Here is a 13,379-nt window from a genome sequence, read left to right on the forward strand (position 1 = left end):
GTGCTGCCAAATGAAAAAAAATTAAAATAAATAAATTCACATGCACTACATAAACACTTTTAATTAGAAGGAAAATAAATTCAAACCGATAATGTTAGTCGAGAACTAGTTCGTGAGTCATTATTCTTTTAATCGAGAATTAATTTATAAAAATAAATTCAAACCGAGAATGTTAGTCGAGAACTAGTTCGTAGCCACTTGAGGCCACTCTCCTTTACCCATGTTTGATATGCTTTATGTATTAAAAGAAGATTTTATGAAGGGGAAAATGCATATATCGAGAGAACTTTCACCAAATAGCGCTACATGCCAAGCAACCATTTAATGGGTGCAACCAAAGACCACTTAGCCAACCTCATGAAATATTATGCAAGTGTGTGTGTTGTGTGTGTCAGTGTGTGTGTGTTGTGTGTGTGAGAGAGAGGGAGAGGGAGCACATGCATCCTACAATAAGTGATTGTACTCTCTTTTATTAGCTGATGTATTGTGGTGGAACTGTACCAGTTTGTTAGTCATCACCCTAGCTATAAGAGTCCATATACATGGTCCCAAAAGAAGGGCCAATGAAGTAAAAGGAGAATCAAAAAGGGTAGGACAGAGCCCCAAAATGGGGAGGTATATAGGGCACCAACTGGATATGAAGTTGGTTTTTGGAGGGTATAGAGAGAGAGAGAGAGAGAGAGGGGTTGTGAAGTTGTGATAGTATGGACATGTGAAGGCATGTGCGTCCCGTTCCCACCACCAGGTCCACAGCTCATTACGGACCCTAGGCCATGCACCTGACACTTATTACACCACCACCCATTTACCTATCACTCACTCAATGGTGTGTACTCCTCCTCATCATGACCACCTTCGCTTCCGTTGTTGCCGCCAATGTCAACCCTCATTTTTTCCGAACAATTTGTAGTTGGGAAGTTCGAATTTTCACTGTTGATCATAAACTTTTTAGACTTGAACGTTCAACTTGTACTTTGAAAATGAGAGATCATGCTAATGACTAGTACTCGTACGTGCTGACCTGACATAAAACTGTGCTTAGTTATTACCATGAAATTTTGTATTTGAAAGGAACACAAGAAAATGCAAGTGATGGAAGAGAAAGTAAACCCTACAAAATATCTTAGAACCAAAATTGATATTTGTTACAATCTAAGGGTTTGTTTGGTTCGTGTTTTGTTTTTTTGTATTTTTTTTCTTCTATCGGTTACTGTAATAGTGAAGAATGAAAGCACAGTATCCAAACATTTTATGAATAGTGGCAAAATATTAAAATTTCAATTTGGTGTTTTTATATGAATAGTGGCAAAATATTAAAATTCCAATTTGGTGTTTTTATATATTTCGGCAATGTAACATTTTGTAATGTAATTAAGAACAGCAAATAAAAAAATTTAAAAAACTCTTAAATGATATTTTTAAACTAACCTTTATATTTTTTAAATTTTTAAATTTTGCAAAAAAAAAAAATTATCAAATATGTTTTGATATTTTTGCTTCTAAATTATTTTATAACAAATAAATATTACCAAATATAATTTCAATTACTATTTAAAACAATCTCCAACAAAAAAATTATTTTATTTCAGGTTAAAACAACACACACACATAAAAAAAAAAAAAAAAAAAAAAAAAAAAAAAAAAAAAAAAAAACCCTCTTATTAGGCTTAAATGTGTTTGAAATGACATGATATATATAATAAGTGAAAGAACTTGATCAAACGTTGACTTCTTTGTATATTGCCTTGGAGGTAGTAGTTCAATTATTAACGAACGTAGAAAGATCTGGACCAAGTATGGACTCGTTGATCGATCCGTTTGGCTTGAAATGTCACTTTCCGAATAAACAACAATCGAGTACATATATATATATATATATATATACATGTTGGTGTTTTTTTTTCTTCTTCTTCTTGTCGATAATTCTTTTTTTTAGTTGAATTGTCGATAATTCTGTTGTTAGTCCTTAATTAATTACAGTAATGGAGTATATATATTCTTGATTATTTATTTATGTGTGAATATAAATGTAGATGTAGATCTATATATATATATATATATATATAGTATGTGGATGAATATATAGTGTGGCAACTTATAAGCCAGTGATTAACCCAAAAATATAAAAAAAAGCTTATAAGCCAGTCTACCTAATCCATGTAACAATTAACATATGTTTTTATTGTGGAGACAAAGGAACCATAGTTGGTAAAATGCGTTTATGTGTAAACATTCGGATATAATTCATTTTTCTTGTTTAAAAAATAATTAAAAATTTTAGATTTAAAAAATAAATATGAAAAATTACAAATACAAATATGTTTTAGTATAATTTTTTTTTTTAAAATACAAACATTAAAAATTCGACCATGTGTAGACTATTTTCTTCTTTTGTTGCCTGGAATGCAGTATGTAGACCTAAAATTTATGGGGGATTGGGATTTCCTGACCTCGAGCTCTCTAACAGAATTGCATGCCTTAAACATATTTGGAAATTATGTCTAAGGAAGGAAAGTCTTTGGGTTGCTTGGTCCTATAATTATCTTATTAAGGAGAAGAGTTTCTGGTACCTAAAGGCAACCTCACTTAGCTCTGGTTTTTGGAGGAACCTGTTGAAGCTCAGAGAAATGGCTAGAAATATCATTTATTTTAAGGTTGGCTGCGGAAAGGACACAAAGTTTTGGCTGAACTTTTGGCTTCCAAAGGGCCCAATTGTAAATCAGTTGGGATTAAATGACTTGGAAATTCTTCAACTGGACTCCTCAGCCACAGTTGATAGCCTAATTTCCAATGGACATTGGATGATCCCTCTATCTCTAGCTTACCCTCAATTTTTTCAGTCTGTTAATTTCCTTTCTCAGCTATACTCTTTACAATCTCCCTCAGAGCAAATGGATAGTATTCATTAGTTGCCTAGTTCTTCTGGAGCTTACTCATTCTTCCAAACTATTGCTTACTTTGCCCCTCCTTCTCCATCCTTTATTTGGTACAAATTAATTTGGTTCAAACATCACATCCCTAAACATAGTTGCATTGTCTGGCTTGTTGTTAGAGGTAGACTGTATACATTGGTTTTAAAGCCTATGCTTCACAAGCATTATATTAACAGGTGTTATCTATGTATGGCTGAGAATGAATCACTGGATCATTTGTTCTTCAAATGTTGTTTCAGTTCACATGTTTGGATTGCTATACAAGAGGTTGCAGGATTCTATATTCTACCCAACTGCTGGAATGAGCTGATTAATTGGTGCTCAACTCATTGGTCCTCTGGAAGATTTCTAGTTCATGAACTTTTGTTGTCTGCAGCAATCTACTATCTCTGGTTGGAGAGAAATAGAAGAGCATTCAGAAATGCATACTCCAGCCCTAATCACATCTTCTCACCAGTCAAATCTTGTGTTCGAGCTAAACTAGTATCAATTAAGTTAAAAAACTATGCTGAGTTAAGGGGGATTTCAGCTGAGGTTGATCTTCACAATTTGTTTGCACAAGCTTGTGGAACAGCTTATGGGCACTCTTGGTTGATTACTTAAAGCTGAATCACTGGTTTTTGAGGTTCTGGAAGGTACAAGAAGCTGTGATTGAAAGATAGCAGTGTCTCCCTTCTTTGTTCACAAGCAACAAGACTTGGTTTTTGCCATGTTTCAATGGTTGCTGTGTATTGTATAGGTCCTTTAACCTTTTGTTGTCTTTTTGTCTCTGTCAATGGCCTCGGCCTTCATGTGATTTTGTTTTCCCCTCTTCTTTGAGGGCTTCATGTATCTATTTTATCTTCAATACGAGCTTACATTTAACTAAAAAAAAAAATAATAATAATAATAATATAAAAGAGACTAAATAAAGTATGAAATGTTGTGAAGGCATGGAGGATTCTGGGAGTTTGCAAAAATTGATAGATTGAAGAATTTTAAGAACATTATAGAATTTGTAATTTGCATACATTTAGATAGAGAGTTTTAGTAACTAAATCGGAACTATGGATTGTAATATATCCTAGTCGTTCAACAGCGAGGAAGGTGGTCTATATATATATAGGAACGAGTAAGTTTCAAATTGCAAAATTATAGGGAGTTGAGTTTTGTATTGAGATGAAAAATCACACATTGAAAGTAAGGAATTTATAGTGATTTAAGCAATATAAAAGTTTGAGATTAAGAAATTTAATCACCTCAAACTTCTTTGCTTAATGTTGCAAATTTAATAACTAGGAAGGTAAATAAGCCTAACAGATTTATAAGGATTTTAAATATCACGATACCCTCGAGGAATAATTATGCTAAAAACAGGTGTATTAGTTATCTAGTTATTTACTATTACGGGAAAATCTAGTTATTTACTCTTCTTTGAAAATCTAGTAACTTTATGTTGTTGAAGAAAATTTTATCATTCATAAAGCATGAATATAAAAACCTCTAAATCCAAAGTCCAAAGTCGTTATCTGCAATCTAATCCATATATATATATATATATAAAGATTAATATAATATATGAAAAGAAGTATAATCTTAAAGGTGCGTTTGGATAAGTAGGAGAGAAAAAAAAAGAAATGATAGTATTAGTTATAAGAGAAAAGAAAAAAAAAGAAAGGATAGCAATAATTTCCATTTATGTTTGGATAGATAGAAAAAAAAAAAAGTATAGTATTCTTATTTGAATATGATAGAGAGTAGAAAAGAAGAGAAATGATAATAATAAAATTACTATCATATCCTTTAAAATAGATAGGATATAAGTGGAATAATAATTTTTCTCTCACTATCCCTCCAAATCTCTCAATCCAAACATACCCTTAGCTTGAAGTCAAAACCATCAACAATTTTTAATTAGTAACTATTATTTAGTTTACTTGACTCTTCATAACCATATATATATATATATATATATATATATATATATATATATATATATAAATCTTTTTGATGGATGATCAAAAATGAGTTGGCAAGCCACATGCACAGGATGGGCTGTAAGGTGCAACCACCATGGTATGGTCAGTGACCTTTAGGACACCTTGTATATATATATCATCATCCAACTGCAGAGAAAACAAATGAAATATTGATCATGCAACTATCAAGTCATGAGTCCACTTCTTTGTTGTTGCATGTTTTCTGTTGTATATATACTTGTGTGTGTGTGTATATATATATATATATATATGCTTCCAAGAGAATCCATGACTCCCATGAATGCAACAATGCAAACAAGTCACTGGCAATTAAATTAACCATCTTCTTGAACTGACACAACATAGAGATATAGCCAATCTCATATCAACCATATATATATATATATATATATATATATATATATATATAACCATTTGATTAATTAGTCCAATCTCTTGCCGACATGCATGCCCTCGCTAGCTTCCTCCTCCTCGAGATATTCACCAGCACCAATTTGGGACCAACATCCACCAAAAAAAAAAATTGTTAGTAACATTTTAATTAATTAATTACGATTTGCTGCATATATTTTACAAATATAAGTGTGTGTATGAACTTTAAGCTAATTAAAAGAATAAATAATTAAATGGATTGTATGTTTTCATTATTGCTGTAAAGGTGTTGAACTCAACTTGCTATGTATGATCACGACAGACTCTGGACATCACACATGAATCCCAACTGTGTGCATTAACTTGTTCACGAGCGATCTTTAAACATCAAGTGTATGTGTGTGTATATAATACGACAATACACTATGATCTTGAAAATATTGAATGATAAATAAATTCATGCTCGTAAAAAGCGTGTAGATGTCGTGTGTACGAGTGTGTATCTGTATCACAATATATATGTGTGTGTGTGTGTCAAAGTCGTCTTCGTCATCATCAAACTTTACATGACACAGATTTTTATTGGGCTCGTGAATCCTGGATGTTTGTGAAGCAAAAAAAGTGGGGGACCGGTGGCTCCATGCATATGCATATGCATGATGGTAGCTAACCACTTGAATGGTTTATATCCACAATATCATCTCACGCATATCTGTTCTTCTGCAATCTATTGCCTTCACAATTAATGTGATTCCCATTTGACTTTTTTTAGTGGGGGCTTCAAGCTGATGATCATGAGCTTCCTTTGTGAGATCGGCTTATAATTTATATTCTTTTTATTTGGGAAGAAAAAGAAAAATTATATATGCATATATGTTGGAGTTTTAGAACTCAAATATATATTTTTTTAGTATATGGGATTTTTTTTTTTGGCAAATTATGCAATTTATGTTATTATGTCCTTGATCAAGATTTTGAGAGACACTCTCACTCTAAAAATGTTAAATTAACAATGACCTCTACCAGAAACCTTTCTCGGAAGCATCTCTCTAACCACCTTAAACCTCCGTTCACATCATCTATCCACCGGAATCCACCTTCACCAGCATCCACCTCTACCTAGCACCACTTCTCAGCATACAGGTCATCCAAGTCACAGGTTACATTGGATCCAAGATCCATTCCACAACAAATTACCTCATCCACAGATCACAACTTTCCTCTTACCTTATCCACAGATGGGATTAATCCTATTCCTTTGCTAATTCAGATCAGCTGAAACAAAGCTTAATGGCTAACTGGATTATTTGCTATGGATACGTAAGTCTGTGCAGCTGAATAAGCTGAATGGCTAACTAGATGTATTATGGATGGACATGATAGGATTTTAAATATATATTTATGGTACTGCGATATGAGCTTGAGTCTCACACTCGACGGTTAGGGAGCGTATATGCAGTAGATGCGTAGCTGGCTACAATAGGTTAAGGTATACCCTGTTAGGTCTTGGTATTTATACCCACCTTTGGGTGCGTTTTTGCATGTTGCCTTCTATTCAGGTTGAGACCCCCTTTGTAGTTCAGTGAATGTCCCTTAGTGTGGATATATATATTTATGTACTAGATAGATATTGTGGAATATCTAGGATGTATCTGCGTATCGGGTCACTGTATGGATTGCAGTTAGATTAGAATTTGTTCGTGGGCCTGACCCACTCTTATATTTTTCAAGTATCAGACGATTCCAGTCTTAGGACTTGCTCGGGTTGCGCAGAAACGGTCATTCACTCTACCGACGACGTAGGGTTTCATTCCATGTTCTAGTTTTGGATTTATTTTCAGTTCTTTATTATTCAGTTGGATTTTCATTTAGGGGTCCACTAGATGGATTCTTGAGTTGTACTCTTAGAGGATTTTTATATTTAGAATTTCTTTTAGCTTTATTCTATTTTTTTTTTTAATTTCGTTTTTGTATTCTGTGTTCGTTTTAAAATATTAATTGTTTGATATTCCCTCGGGTTTGGGCTTGGGCCTAACATATCCGTGTCTCGGATCCGAGGGGTATTACACTTAGATGGACTATTGGAATGAATGAGTTCAAGGATTGTTTGGTTATGAATGGTTTGGAGGATATGAGGTATTCAGAGGTTTTCCACACTTGGACTAATGGGAGTTTTGGTTGTGCTAACATCTCGAGGAAGGTAGATAGGGTTCTTATCAACCATTCCTGGATGACATTGTTCCCATAAGCAAAATGTGAGTTCTTACCCCATGGAATTTCAAACCACTCTTCAATGGTGGTCAGGTTTAGTGCCCTCTAAAAAGGAACACTCCCTTAAGATTTTTCAACTTTTGGGCTCTTAATCCCTCTTTTTTTAGCATTATTGCATAAGCTTAGTAGCTGGATGTGCATGGTTCAAGAATGTACATTCTTGTCAAAAAGCTTAAAGTCTTAAAAGCTCCCCTCAGGCAGTTGAATAAAAACACCTTTAGTGATATCTCTGCAAGAGTTAATATATGTAGGGATGAATTGTCTCTTTGCCAAAGAAATCTTGACCTTAATCCAGCTGATGATCTACTCAGATTGAAAGAAAATGAGTTAGCTTTGAAGTTTCAAGAGTTTTCCCTTGTTGAGGAGATTTTTTCAAACAAAAGGCACAGGCGCATTGGCTGAAGAAGGGGGATCAAAACACATCATTCTTTATGAGAAGCTTTAGCTCTAAAGCAAATAGGAGGAAGGTGCAATTTATAATTGATCAAAATGGCATTTTACTTCAGGGGGAGGATATAAAAAATAAAATTCTTGCTCACTCCAAATCAATCATTGGACAGTGCTTTACACAGTACTTATGTATGGCTTCTATCTCACCCTTTCTTTCTAAGTTTGTTCCTTCCCATTTCCTTCCTACACTCACTTCCATCCCCATAAACTTGGAAATTAAGTCATGCATTCTCTCATTTCATCCCTTTAAGAGCCCAGGACCTAGTGGGTTCAACTCTTTTTTCTTCAGTAATGCTTGGTCTATCACCTACCTTGGAATGCCCCTATCATCCTACTTGGGATGCCTCTATCATCCTCATCAATCACAACAAGGGACTGTCAAACTTTGGTGGAAAAAATCACTAGAATAGTGGGATGTTGGACCTTTAGGTTTTTATCTTATGCTGGTAGGGCTGTGCTCATCAAAGCAGTGTTGTGCTCCATTCAGTCCTACTGGTCTCAAGCATTTGTCCTTCCAAGGAAGATTTTTTATCAGATTAACCAAATTTTGAAAAGGATTTTCTAGAATGGTGTTAACCTTAAGAAGAGGGGTGCTAAAGTGGCTTGGCAAGCCAGTATGTAGGCCAAAGATACATGGGGGTTTAGGTTTTCCTGACCTTGAGCTCTCCAACATTGTTGCCAATCTAAAGCATTTGTGGAAGTTGCGTTTGAGGAAAGAAAGCCTCTGGGTGCCTTGGGCTTATTCTTATCTTATTAGGGCTGGGAGTATTTGGACAGTTAGATCAACTACACTCAACTCAGGTTTTTGGAGGAAGCTTCTAAAGCTAAGGGATATAGCAAGAGGTATTATCAGGTGTAAGGTGGGAAATGATGTATGTACCATACCATGGTTGGACTTCTAGCTGCCTGATGGTCCCATAGTCAAATAGCTTGGACTGAATGATATGGAAATTCTTTAACTGGACACCTTTGCCACAGTTGATAGCCTAATTTCCACCAATCATTGGTTGATCCCTCCCTCAATCCAGTTCTCATAGTCTTCTAATCCCAGAGATTCATCAATCAGCTGCTATCTCTTCCCTTACCATCTGATGATCTTAACAACATTGTGTGGCTCCCTTGTCCCTCAGAATGCTACTATTTTTCCCTAACCATGTCATACTTCAATCCACCCTCACCTACATGTAGTTGGAAGCATCTTCTATGGTTTAAACGCCACATACCAAAACACAGCTACATCTCCTGGCTAGCTGTGAGGGGAAGACTTTACACCTTTGACTCCAAACCAATGCTCAATCAGCACTATGTCAATAGATGTTAACTTTGTTGGCAAAAAATGAATCTTTGGATCACTTGTTCTTTAATTTCACCTACAGTTCTCTGGTTTGGAGTTTCATTCAGAGCACAATAGACTTTTACGTTCTTCCTAATTTCTGGACTTACTGACTTGGTCTAATGGTGTTCAAACCATGTTCTTACCTAATTATTTGACTCACAAACTCCTTTGGTCTGCTGCAATATACTTCCTATGGCAAGAGAGGAATGTAAGAGTCTTTAGGAATTTTGCAGCCCCTCCACAACATATAATCTCACAGATTAAGTCAAACACCAGGGCAAAACTTGCTTCTATCAAGCTAAGGAGAGTTTCGGATTTGAGGATCATTTCAAAGGAACATGACCTATCAACCTCTTTGTGCAGGCTTGCACTAGCTCATGTGGGCATAACTGGTTACTGTCTTGAGGATACTATGCCTTTCCACAATGGAGACATTCACAAGGATGGGTTAATTAGGACGGGAAATTCATTTTAATGGTTGATGTTTATCTATTATCTAGTGCTGGTGTTAATGACTTAGGCTTATTTCTGCTGATACTGGTTGATAGCCTGTGCAAAGGCATTATTTGTTTGGTTGTTTCTTTTCCTTTGTTCTTCTTGATTCCTTTTTGTAGTCTTTGATTGTTTTGTGTCTTTCCCCAACTTGGGGCTCTATGTACAGTCTCCTCTATCTATACACAAGCTTACCTTTAACCAAAAAATAAAAAAAAAAAAAAAAAAGAGTTTGAGAGACACATACTAAAAATGTTGAAGAAAACCATTTAAAATATTCAAATCAAGTATAAGAGACTTAAAATTTTAACTTAAAAGAAATTTAACTACACAATATATATATATATATATATATATATATAGTTTGGAAAAGGTTGAATTTTTTTTCCCCAATAATTTAGAGTTGAATTTATTTGGTATAGTAATAATGAATATTATTGAATAGCTCTAAATTGTAATATGGAGACCAAGAATTTAAGAACATAAACTAGTTTTATCAGGATGGAGTCAGGAATTCGGAAAGTTATCGGTGCAGCAAGACAACGAGTTCTTTTTCAAAAGAAGTTCTATTTTGCATTTTCAATTTCATGCGAAGCAGAAACAATAACATTTTATTTTTATTTTTTTTTTGGGTGTGATTTATTCCAAAACAAAAGAAAAATGTTTGGTAACTAATTTGTTGCACAATGTTTCCTAAAAAAATGTTCTAATTATTTTTAAAAATGGTATTTATAATTCAACTACACTAACAAAAACAAGTGAAGAAAAAAGAAAAACAAAGAAGAAAAAAATAATAATAAGAGAGAACTTTGAAGGGAGAAAAATAAGAGGTTAATTGAATAAAGGAAAACCAGAATTTTTGAAGACAATAAAAAAAATATATTGAATATCTATATATATAAATTTGATAAAGATGAAACATTTGAAAAATAATAATAATAATAAAAATTAAAAATTAAAATAAAAATTGAAGGCAGAGAAGATGGAGAAGGAAAACAATTAAATAAAACACTTTCCTTCCTTCCTGAAAAAAAAAAAAATAAATAAAAAATAAAAAATAAAAAAATCAAGGTAGGCAATTTCAATTCTTCTACAAAGGGACTTACTATAGAACTAAAAAATTAATATATGTATTTTGGTGAAGTATTTGTAACTATCTAATAAACTACATTAATGATTATAATAAATAATTTTTCTTTTTTCACCATACAGAACTAAAAAGTTAATATATGTTTTTTTGGTGAAATATTTGTAACCATCCAATAAACCATAATGAATAATTTTTCTTTTTTCACCGTTCCCAATAAAGTTGTTATCAGTGTAGTGCAGAGATGAGAACATGGTTTGTTCTATATAAGTGCAAAGTCTGGCAGTTTGGTTCAAATTCGTCTCAACAGTTAAGAAACTTGATTTAGTTTGAATGATGCAAAAAAAAAAAAAAAAAATTACAGTAACAAATTAAAGTTTTTTTTTTTCGGTAATTAACAAATTAAAGTTTTAGGAACAAAAAAGTTTCTAGTAATAAACAAAGGAAGAAGCTCCAGACAAGATTACAATCAAAATTCAGGAAACATTCTAATGAACTTCCTATTTGTAGTACTATCACTATAAACATATAATTATATATATATATAGTCTAAATAGTCAATAACGGAACCATGTTACAACAATAATGTAAAATTTATGACATTCTTAAAATTTTCTTCTTCCCTACATGCCTTTGTCATTTGTGGGTCCTAACATCATCTAATTGCATTCCGTAACGTGATCATGTTCTTGTAGTGTAGTTACTAAAAATTATTCAATTAGATGTCTGCAACTATTAAACACTATTCTTTACTCTCACACAAAAATAAATAAAATAAAATAATTAAAATAAAATAAAAATTATAAAACACTATTGGATAGAACGACAAGTTGACCCAATTGTATATAAGGAAAAATCAATTAATTGTCACTCTATTTATGGTCAATTAGCATAATCTTACAAAACATTGAATTGGTCAAAGGACCAATGAAAGTTTAAAATAATAATAAAAAAAATGTACAAATTAAGAGAATATCACAAGCCAAAGTTATGGTTCAAGTATTTAATTAATAATTTTATTTATAATTTAAGACATTTGGATAATAAGCAACACTTTGCCCATACTCTTACTACACCTGTAAGGCTGTAATAGATATATTATAAGTTATATTATCCAAATTTTATTTTTTATTTATTTAATTAAAAAAAGAAATATTTAAAATTTATCCCATTTGGGACGAAAAGATACCCTATTGGGACCATTCATCAATAGTTGTGGTTCTCCACATTTCTGACCAGTTGATGATATAAACACCCACCAAGATCAGGTACATTTCATGTCAATCCTGCCAGCCATGGAACATTTTGGCGGGTTTCCAGGGCAAACACATGACATTACGTACATATCCTCTCTCACTATTATTCAATATACTATATATATATATATATATACATAGATGCAACCTCTCTCTCCTTATTTTTTGTAAGATAATACAATATCTCTCATGTTTGAAGCTGTATCCTCATTTTCATTGTTTTTATGCTCATTTTGGACTCAGCAGTATACATCACATTTCTTTTTTCAATATGAATAAATGAAAAAATAAATAATAAATATCCCGAGTACTTACTATGTAATATTCACTGACTACTATTTTTCAAAAAATATTAGGACATGCTAGATTTGTTTTTATGAAAACAGTTTTTTGAGAAAACTGAAAACAGAAAACAGTACAAAAATTTTTAATTGGTTCAATTTTTAGAAAGTTATTTACTGAAAACTTAATTATAAAAATGCTTATTTTCAGAGAACTATAAAAGATTATTATTTAAAAACAGTTTTCTGTTTTCTAAATTTTTGAGAACTATTTTCAGAATTACAAATCAAGCAAATCCTTATATTCTCAGTATTTTGAGAGTAGTCAAAACTTAGTCGCTGAAATATTATTAATTGTACACTTCTCATTGAGCTCGTAGATCTAATGATCACAAATTTATTGTTAGGCAATGAAACCCTTATCAAGTTTGTATTTTCTGCAGTACTAGTAACGATGTTGTACGGTAATTGATGACTATGATTACTCATACGAGTGGAACGATTACGTGGGAGTGATTATAACTGTTCAATGTTATAAGTACCGTATTGTCACTATATCGAATCCACTCACTTGATTGATCATCAGCCATGTAGAAGAATGAAACAAGAGTACTCAATACTTACTCGTTGAAATATTATTAATTGTGCACTTCACATTAAGCTTGTAGATCTAATGGTCACAAAATTTCACAAATTTGTTGTTAGACCACGAAAACCTTTATCATGTTTGTATTTTCTACTGTACTACTAATGATGTTGTATTAATAAGGGAAAAAATCAAACAACCCCCCTGAACTAATTTTTTCGTTCAAAATGTCCCCACTAAAATTAAACACCCCCCTGAACTAACAAAACCCATCAAGTTGCTCCGAAATGACAAAACTGCCCTTCTAAGTTAATTGTAAATTTAAAACTTATAAAT

Source organism: Cornus florida, unplaced genomic scaffold (genome assembly GCF_030987335.1).
Source record: "Cornus florida cultivar Cherokee Brave unplaced genomic scaffold, ASM3098733v1 CherokeeBrave_3.0.0_Hap2_Chr04, whole genome shotgun sequence".
In the NCBI taxonomy this organism is placed as follows: domain Eukaryota; kingdom Viridiplantae; phylum Streptophyta; class Magnoliopsida; order Cornales; family Cornaceae; genus Cornus; species Cornus florida.